Source organism: Silurus aristotelis, assembly GCF_946808225.1.
Source record: "Silurus aristotelis genome assembly, chromosome: 9".
Lineage (NCBI taxonomy): Eukaryota > Metazoa > Chordata > Actinopteri > Siluriformes > Siluridae > Silurus > Silurus aristotelis.
In genome coordinates this window covers 17370280-17380883 of record NC_139582.1, presented here as the reverse complement: position 1 = coordinate 17380883, position 10604 = coordinate 17370280, and positions in this window count along the sequence as shown.

Genomic DNA, 10604 nt, shown 5'->3' with positions numbered 1-10604 from the left:
AACATATCCAGGTATAATGTAGCAGTGTGTATTACAGTTTGCTCACACTTTTCTTCGTTCTCAGTTCATCGTGTAACTTTTCGAAAGTTACCTAGGCATTTTTCTGACCCCTATCTATCTATCTATCTATCTATCTATCTATCTATCTATCTATCTATCTATCTATCTATCTATCTATCTATCTATCTATCTATCTATCTATCTATCTATCTGTCTATCTGTCTGTCTGTCTGTCTGCCCGCCAGTCCATCTATCTATCTATCTATCTATCTATCTATCTATCTATCTATCTATCTATCTATCTATCTATCTATCTATCTATCTATCTATCTATCTATCTATCTATCTATCTATCATCTTTTTTCCTTACTCTCTTCCTCTGGATGCAGTACTCTTCAACTGGAAGCACTCAGTGCAGCTGGGTGTGGTTTCACTTTAACAGCCTGAAGATTCATGACATTTCTGAGCAACTCAAGAACTATGAAGATGGATTTGGACTGTAATTAATATTAACAGTCTACTACAATGGTTCAGGACCACATTTTGCATGAACAGTTCCCCATTTAAGCACACATCACTTATTAGAACACCTCAACAATGAGGAACTGTAATGAACGGACATTCAGTGTTGAGGATGAGGATAGGTTCCCTATTCAGTCTGGTTTCTTCATCATGCCTCATGCAATATCAGGGAGTTTTTCCTTTTCCAAACTTATAGCCACTAAAAGTATACATTCTTTCATGTAACTTTATAACCTGTTTATGCTTGTAAAAGCTGCTTTGAGACAACGTCCATAGTTAAAAGTGCACTACAAATAAAAATTATGAAATTGGAATGAAATGGAATATCCTGGAACAACAGAAATGTTGCGCTTGAATTTCAAGCTCACCAAGGAGCGACAAAATTTGTTATATTATTTGTGTTCAAACCAGATATTTAACAAAAACGCAAAGGTATTAATTGCACTCTGATTCGAATTTAATAAGCAGACAAATTGGTGTGCACATGTTTTAAGAGCATCTGAAGGTCTAAGGTTTGTGGCTGGTGTGGGTCAGAAAGAGGTCAGGGACACACATAAAGTAGTGCTATTTTACCTCATACAATTTACATATAAATGGAGTTTTACATACTAAAAATTGTGCCACTTTACAGTCCACCAATTCAGGGTCACCGGGTCAATCATGAGCTCTGTGACATGCATGGGTTTCCTCGGTGTTCCCCGGTTTTCTCCCAAAAACATGCAAATTTTCCAGACTGGTGACTCTGTGTGAACGATCCAGGAATCGGGATGTCAAAATGTAAATCTGAGAGATGTATATTAGGCGAAAAGATCAAATGATTTGGTTAATGATGAAGCCTGGAACAGCTGGCAGGGCTTGAAGTGCACACTGTCAAAGAAACTCCTCCTCGCCTTGACTTCTTTTGTTCGTGTGCGAGTCAGAACAATCCGGCTCACGAGACATCAAAAAAACCAGACACACACTTCCAAATATTGTCTCTCACCGCTCTCACTGGCATGCCATTTTCTGTTTCTTCCTCGTATATATATATATATATATATATATATTGATCTCAAGATAGACACAAATTCGTTTTTCCCCTCCTCTGTCTGTGTACAAGTGAAGAGATTGTAATACTCTTTGGTTATTAGAAAAAAGCAGCGCAGGGACAAGGACTGCACCGGGGTCTGAACACCAGCCAAAATTCTATTACAGGAAGCTCACATCAGATACAATGAAGTATTTTCGAGGGATCTCGAGACAACAAAGTATATAAAAACGGCATAAATAAAAAATAGCAGACAATCTTAAGAGCATTAGAAGTTTGATCCATTGGAAGGCGAGGCCACTTGGGACTCTCACGCCACTAATTATTCATAAAAATCAAATGCCATATTATTTTGTCTCGATCTAATTGAATTTTGACTTTGATGAGTTTTTTCCCTTATGAGGCAGTTTGGCAGGACAAATGTGATGGATGTTTTTGTTATAAAACAGCACTAAATAATGAGGTGGATGGATGGATTGATGGATGGCTGGATAGTAGATTTCTGTAGATTTCTGTGTATGCACCTAGTTGCTTTTATTTACGGTTAACCTGCATGCAGTCAACTTCAAAAAGATTGGCACGCTTCATAAAAAGAGCATTGAGTATTTCATGTGTGTGTGTGTGTGTGTATGTGTGTGTGTGTGTGTGTGTGTGTGTGTGTGTGTGTGTGTATTTTTAGAAGCATATCTTTCTTTCTTTTTTTCTTTCTTCTTCTTTCAGCTGCTAGCATTAGGGGTCGCCACAGCAGATCATCCGTCTCCACACTACTCTATCCTCTACATCTTCCTTCTATATATTTATAAAAGCATCTAATCATGAATAAATGTAGTCCTTGCTGCAGAATCATTAGTTAATGGTTTAGAACTAAACCTGGTCCAATGTCGACTGAAAGCTCTAACTTTTCCAGCAAACACAAACAAACCTAAATGTGCCTATCTGGATTTTTGCTAGTCTCCACCCAGGTAGGAGACTAAGAATGATTTAAGATAGAAGACTTATGGTTCTGCCACATGGGATACTGGTGGGAACATATCCAGAATACATACCCAGATGAGGATGGGTTCCCTCTTGAGTCTGGTTCTTCTCACGGTTTCCACAGGGTTTGCCACAGTGGCCACTGGCTTGCTCATCAGGGACAAACTTACACCTATAAAGAACATCTTATTCATTCTTTATCACCACATTATCTGTGTAAAGCTGCTTTGAGACAATGATCATTGTTAAAAGCTCTATACAAATAAAAATGAATTGAATTGAATAATATATATTGTTCTATATTCTAGATTAACAGATAGTCAACCAGTTATCAATGTTCTATAACCCAAATCTGGTGAAGAGTGAACTAAATTTGGAGAAGTAGCAATATTGATAGTTAAAAGTAAGACTTTTCAGTTGGTGGCGCTGTCACAAAACTTTGTAGCTTCAGGTTGTGATTCTGAATCGAGAAGATATCTACCAAGGTTTGTTTCAGTGCACAAAGTCATTGCTGAGATACAACTTGGTGGTTAGATTTGTCGTTGCATTATGTCGTTTGAAATATTAAAAACTTCTTTGATCACTTTTGTCCAGGTTGGTCTGAAGATGATGAACGCCACATTAGAAATGTGTTAATTAGAAATTATTCGTAAGAGGAGCAACGCTATTTTAATAAAAGTTTTGAGTTCACAAAACTTTTTTGATTTGACCAAATCCAACATGGAAGTAGACTGAAATTTCAGATGTTGATTTTCGTTCACTTTAGCATACTCCAGGGAATTATAGCGGGAAAAAAATAGTACATTTAGCACAAATTCTTCAGATGATGACACTTCTTGGGTACATTTGGGTCCTGTAGATATTTATGAAGCTTCCTGATATATAGATGCATTGCTAATATCATGTTTTTTGCTATTCCTTGTACATTTCAGAGGAATGGTTTTGAATATCAAAGTTCCTTTGATAACCTCTGTTCAGACAGGTCTCAGGATGATGTTAGGTGTCAAAAAGGGTGGCACAAAATTTTAAACACAAAAGTTATTCCAAAGACTTCAGGAAAGCCAAATGTAAGGTTCGATGGAAAGTGCAGAAAGGCACTTCAACCAGCACCCAATGGGAAAGTGCAGAAAGGCCCCTCAACCAGCACCCAATGGGAAAGTGCAGAAAGGCTCTTCAACCAGCACCCAGTGATTGGGGATCTAACCAAGTTCAAATATGTTAAGCAAAGACCCAAATTATTAACAACAAAACAAAGAAATAACATTGGAGGCCATTTGTGTCAAGTCTAATACTAATAGACTGACAAGATGGATTAGGGTATGATGCATAAAATGGAAAGCAAAGAAATTGGACCACAGCTGCATCAATACACACCATATATCAACTCTACTTATCACAAAACCTGAACTAGCAAAAAAAAGCTAGGTGAGATATCAGAAAGGAACTTAACACAAAGATGCCTCCCTTAATTCCAGGCGATATTTGTAAAGCATTTTCCAAATTGGTTGTGTGGAAGGTCCTAATTATAAAAAACAGATGTTTAACCCACTAACCCATCAGAGGTGATCATTTATACTGCAAAGGTTCACAAATTATCGCTACTCCTCCTCGAAATTATGTCCAGTCTACTCCAAATTTGGCTCACTTTCACTTGACACTTGACAATTTTCTGACTCCTGATTTATTCCTCTAACATGCCGAATCCATACCAAATTTAAAATGAATTTTTTTAATTCATTTTAATCAATTCATTTTTATTTGTATAGCGATTTTTACAATAGACATTGTCTCAAAGCCGCTTTACACAGATAAAGCGCTAACAGAAAACAGCATACCTTTGTTTCTTATAATTGTAAGTTTATAGCTAACGAGTGAGCCAATGGCGACTGTGGCAAGGAAAAGTCCCCTGAGATGGCATGAGGAAAAAACCTTGAGAGGGTTCCAGTCTCAGAACATTCAAATAACATAAGGAAGCCAACACACCTTTATCATGTGTTTTAAACCTCATTCATCACCGCAATATTCCCTCCAAAACATTTTTTATACTTCATTAATTATTCATCACCCTATCCTCTTCCCCTTCCTTTATATTTAAATCTGATCTTGTGGAACTTGTGTTGGAGAACTTCATTACCTTTCTGCCTGGAGACTCTTTCCATTTTCATGAATGATAAATAAACACACCAGAAAATTCCAATCATAGTGATATATTTTGCATAGCTACACTTACTTACACTTTGTTGGTATTACAGGAACCTTTATGTAGTCCTGATTATTTTGTTAATGATCAGCCTTCATTCACATGCATTTATATATGTATTTATTGCACAGAACACCATGATTGCAGGCTTTGACAGGGAAGGAGAGGGAACTATGAGCTGGCGTAAATGCCCTCCGAGTAACAGACACACACCTTGTTAAGGCTGTTAGGATAAACACCATGATTGATCTACATGTCAGAGCCTTAAGTGAAGCTCCAGTCTACAGCTCATTTTACACCCTGAGGTCAATTAAGAGCTGCAGAGGTGAAGGAGAAACCGGGGCCAGTGGTGCCTTTGTCTTCTGCTTGGACTTTCTCTGAGAGTGGGTTTCAGCCCTACCAGAAACCTTTTACACATCGTGCCGCCTCATTTGCCTGTCCTTCTTCACTCATCATGGGGGAGGGTTTGGCCCTCAAGGGCAGTATTATGTATCTTATGTATCTTATGCATCTTGCATGCATGTAAAAGCCAGAGTCAGGGCAGGTATACACACGCATACAAATGAGGGGCAAGTGCACTTGTTTTCCAACATGTTCTTTTTTATTAGTGCATGCAGAATTAAAAGAAAGATTGTCCTACATTAGCCTATTTAAGGCTGTTCCGTCGTTGACAGACAAAACAAGAACGTCTTCAGGTCTTCACAGCATTAAATATAGATGCTGTCGGATTAACATATCACAAGAGAGTGTGATTAATGGGAGGTTTGACTCCTTAGTGCTGCTCCTTATTCTGTCACTGGCAGGCTAATGGGCTTTGATTTCATTCACATCATCCTTTACAAATCAGCCTATTCGCTTTTAACAGGAAGAGCAGCTTCCGACCATCCAATCCACTGCTACAGCCTTCGAGTACAAATGAGACAAGTCTGAAGCATCTTTCCAACATCACATCATCATCAAAACTTTATGGCTCATTGGTGATCTCAACCAATTTTCATGCTGGCACTTGAATGTTATTTCATTTGCAGATCAGCATTGATGCCCTCAGATTCTTCTTTCTCTCCTCGAAACACATGGCCAGAAAGGGTTAAAGCCCCTTCCCCCTGATTTTGCCTCCCTCTCAATCTAGCCCTCTCCCTTTTTCTGTCTCCCTGCATCCATTTGCAAATGATCTCGCTTGTCTGCATATTGTCACTTGCAGCTTGCCTGCACATTCATCAACTGTCGGGCCGGCACTCGGCAGCGCCCCTCGCGCCCTCCACACTTAATTGTTCCTACTTTGACCTGCGAGAATAGAGAATGATGTCCCTTTCTCTCGCAATGGTGCAGGACAGGGAGAAGTAAGAACTCTGCAGGGATGGACAAAGCACATTGCGGTCACATAGGCTCTTGTTTCACATAAAAACCCTGGCCATGTTTCTGGGGCATGGCCCTCCCTCCTATTACTACATAACTCAGGATTCTTACACAAAAAGGCCATAGAACTATAGAATGTTTTGTAGTGGAGAAAGTACACAAACCATGTAGTTGAGTAAAAGATACAATCGATAAAATGTTAAACTAAAAGTGTCCCTTTAAACTTTCACTTGAGTAAAAGTACAAAAGAATTTGCCTTCAAATTCACTTAAGTATCCAAATACTGATTTATTATGGCTATAATGTACTTATTATCATTTTGTCACAAGACTCATTGCTTAATCAAAGCTCACCAATCTAATAATAAAATGATATTAATGTGTCAAACACTGATTGATATCTATTAAAATTATCATGAGCCAAAAAACCTTCTTTTCAACTACTTAAAAAAAAATTGTGTAAATAAAACCACGAGTGTTTCTTCCATTATTCATTCCTTTTTAAATATTCTGCTTGCTGTTGAACTGATGTTGAACTGTATGTTGGTGATAAGTAGATACACCAAGCAGCAATCAAAACAAGTTAAAAACAAAGGGGCACGCTCAACCCTGATCGGTGCCTTGCTGCATGATTGACCAACGAATGACCAAAATGAAAAATCAGTGACTGATTTCAGCTTCTCCTAATGGTGACTAAGAGCTTTGAGTCATCCCCAGAAGATCTGAATGGTGGATAAAATAGAGAAACCTCAATGGTGTATAAAGACCGAATCAAATTCAGCGATACTTTGTCAATGCACAGCTCCAAGCTGCTTCTGTAAAGGAAGATTTGCCTCCTAAGGGTGAAATATGAATGTTCAAAAAAGAATTTCACTGAACAAACACAAGACAGAATGAACCATGGAATAAATCTTTCCCAGTGAAAATTCCACCCAAACTGCTTATTTTCTACATATTCTACATATATCGGTGTCTACGATGAATCTAAGGTGCGACATGAGCAGGTGATTTTGCATGAATGTCCAATATCCAAGGCTCGTTTTTCTCCAGGTCAAGACTCGTGTTTTCCATTCTCCCACACATCTCATCGACTATCAAACAACGGCGCCTCATTAGCCATGACAAGGTATCAATTATATATGGTTTCACTGTTGCAAAATACGATTTCCAGTCGCCTTAAATGGGATTAAAAATTAAATGGCACTGAAAAGGAATAGGAAAGCAGCTTGAGCTCCTGCCACTTTCAAACAGAACTGCTCGGGCCAGTGGGGAACAGAAGAGGGGTTGCTTTAAGGCGAGAGATGTTCATGCGAGGCCACGCAATGCCAAAAACCAAAACCTTTGATGACTGGTCTCTGAGCAGATATCCAGCAAATATTTACCCAAGTTAAGCCTGTAGTGCATAAACAAGCACAGCTTTAAAAGTGCTAGTAAAAAGAAAGAAAAGTAAGCTGGGGAGTAGTTTATAATTCACTATGAACTGCAGTTACCAAATGTAACTTGTGTTTGAATACGCTCTGTGAGAGGGGTAGAAAAGAAACTCATTTTGTTTATTATTATTATTATTATTTTTATTATTATTGCATTTACATGTATGTCATTTGGCCGACGTAAGGATGGATTGAGAGCTCAGTTGGTTGTTTGGCTGATTTGGTAGGTGGATTTTGGATAATTAGCTGATTGTACGGATAAATAAAAGGATGACAATGATTGAATGATAAATAATCGACGAGACTTGTGAATTTTTGGATGGATAATTAATTGGACAAATGGATGGTTGCACGAACGAGCAAATGGCTGGATGGTGAATAGCTAGTCAATTTGGTGAGTGGATGTTTGGCTGGCATGATGGTTTTTTGATTGGTTGGTTGGTTGGATGAAGAGATGGATGGTGTATATGGACCAGTGAATGGTACACTCTGGATGGTTGTATGTGTGTATGTGTAGATACACACATTTATCTGATCTATTATAGTTTTTTTTGTCTTTAATTCTCATGCACATGAATACACACATTTGGTTCTCACCCCCCAACACACACACACACACACACACACACACACACACACACACACACACACACACACACACACACACACACACACACACACACACCATTGATATCTCTGATGTTCAGTTAGTAGTCTTTAAATACATCCCCAGTCTTTACAGAAAAGCAAATCCAGCCCTTTCAATGTTTATAAACTGTAGAGTAGTAGTTTTTGTACATGGTAAATGTTCAGCCTGAACCTTCATATCTCCTGAAAAGTTTATTTTCTCAAGAGAAAAGAGAAAAAAAAGCAGACGAGATGAGAGGAAGTAAGAATGCTTAATGGCAACCACTTCAAACAAACAGTCAGCAGGTGCCATTGCAGTTCAAGCGCTTTTTATATGTTACCGTTAGCATGAGAACCAATTGAACGTTCTGTTCAAAAACCACAGGCCGTGCACAGTCAAACAACATGTCACTTTTACACACTCAAAGAGCCACCCAAAGTGGAGAATGCTTCAACCGCCGGCTGCTTTCACAAACCTACATGTGGCTACTGTCTCATCACTTACAGTGCTATTAAGGGGCTGCACTTCCACTGTCCTAATTGTAACATTAACATAGTTTAAAACACCACATTTGAGGTACATGCAGACTCATATTTGCTCTACCAGGTTCAACATACCTCTATTTATATTCAAATTATTATTGTGTACATCCAGATTTAGATTGTAATATTGTAAGAATGTATACAGAGACTCGTCTGGTACTCTCTCTACATAAACAGAAATGCAATTATTCAAAGATCTCTGCAAGTAGATGTTCAATTAACACTTATTGACGGAGTCTCTCTAGTGTCAGCGCTTTTTTAAAGTCAAAGGTAAAGCCGTACCCTGGTCTTCAGGACAAGGGAGCTTCGGTTTTGTGGTTTCTTTGGGACACACAAATTGAGAGAGAAAATAAACAAGGGGTTATACAACTATAATTCAATTCACATTTACAATGGACATTTCTGCAAAACAGCAATACAGAAAGAGCAACTTTACAAAAATAGACTACATATATACATTTTAAATGTATAAATGAATCCCTATAGGTTTATCCATCTAAAGATATCCCTAATGAGCAAGCTAGTGCTATAAATGGTGTGGTGTAGAGAGTTCAGAGGGTACTAGATAAAAAATAATCATCTTTAGAGTGGTTACAGTAACTACTATTCATGAGACATGAAAAAAACACTCTTTGAATTACATATGATCTTTTCATACACACTGATGTATTTCATTTTGTGAAATCATGCCATAATGTCAAGTCAAGTTTATTTCTATAGCGCTTTTCACAACAGACATTGTCTCAAAGCAGCTTTACAGAAATCAACAGTGAAGGTGAACGGTGTGTATTTATCCCTGATGAGCAGCCGTGGCGACTGTGGCAAGGAAAAACTCCCTTAGATGTAATGAGGAAGAAACCTTGAGAGGAACCAGACTCAAAAGGGGAACCCATCCTCATTTGGGTGACATCAAGAGTTTGATCATAAATCTTTCAACAATACAGAACACTGGAGAGTGAGAACTAACACGAGTACTGGAGTATAAGATTATAAGTAAATGTTCTTTCTACAGTCTTATACAGTCTTTATGGTTATAAAACTAGGAGCTACTGAGCAACTCATAAAATATCTCAACATTTGTGATCATCACAGATACCATGTGCCATGCCAACATAATGTCATGCTGGTCCATTTTGGCTTAAAAAAGCCTTCAACACTGTTAAATAGATGAGTATGGAGAAAGACGCTCCAATAACGAACACGTTAATGGGTAATATTTGGTATGCATGACTTACAAGGAACATAGAAATAATCAGCTTCCAAAGCTGCTCAAGGTGATTTTCTTGGATAGATGCTTGGTAGATTGTGATTCTGACCAGGATAAACCGATTCCAGAAGACAACAGAATTAATAAAGTTCCAGGCGACGTACGTGATGGCGTGAACCCCTGTCATAGTGCACCATGTCCCCTGACCTGCAGAAGAACTTCCATTAAAGCACAATGCTGTGAACGTTTCAGAAATTCACTCCATGAGAATGGAAGAAAAATCCCTTTTCACTCAGCTGTCAGATCTTACTTTGTCAAAATCAGAAATCGTTTTCACGTAAAAATCCGAGGTCAGATCTCTGTCCGAAACCTAAAGCCAGGCAGAACTCAGATTCTCTGCTGCAACTGCTATCGTTGTCGGACAAAGGACGCGAGACATATTGGTAAATACGTGCATGACAATAGGGGTTTTCCATTTGAACGCACTCAGATCCATTGTATATTAATAAAGCGAGTGTTTTATTCATGAGCCGAATTACTTTGGTGCAGGTCGTAGAAGCAGCACACACACTCCTGCTCTCGGATGTGACACGAGCAATCTTAACCACACCGGACAAGTGCAGAGCTGCCCCCGTTTACCACTGCCCACCCTTCTGCCCATTATAATAATCTATTCAAGGATTAAAGGGGGTTTATCTCTAAGCCCATGCATAATGAA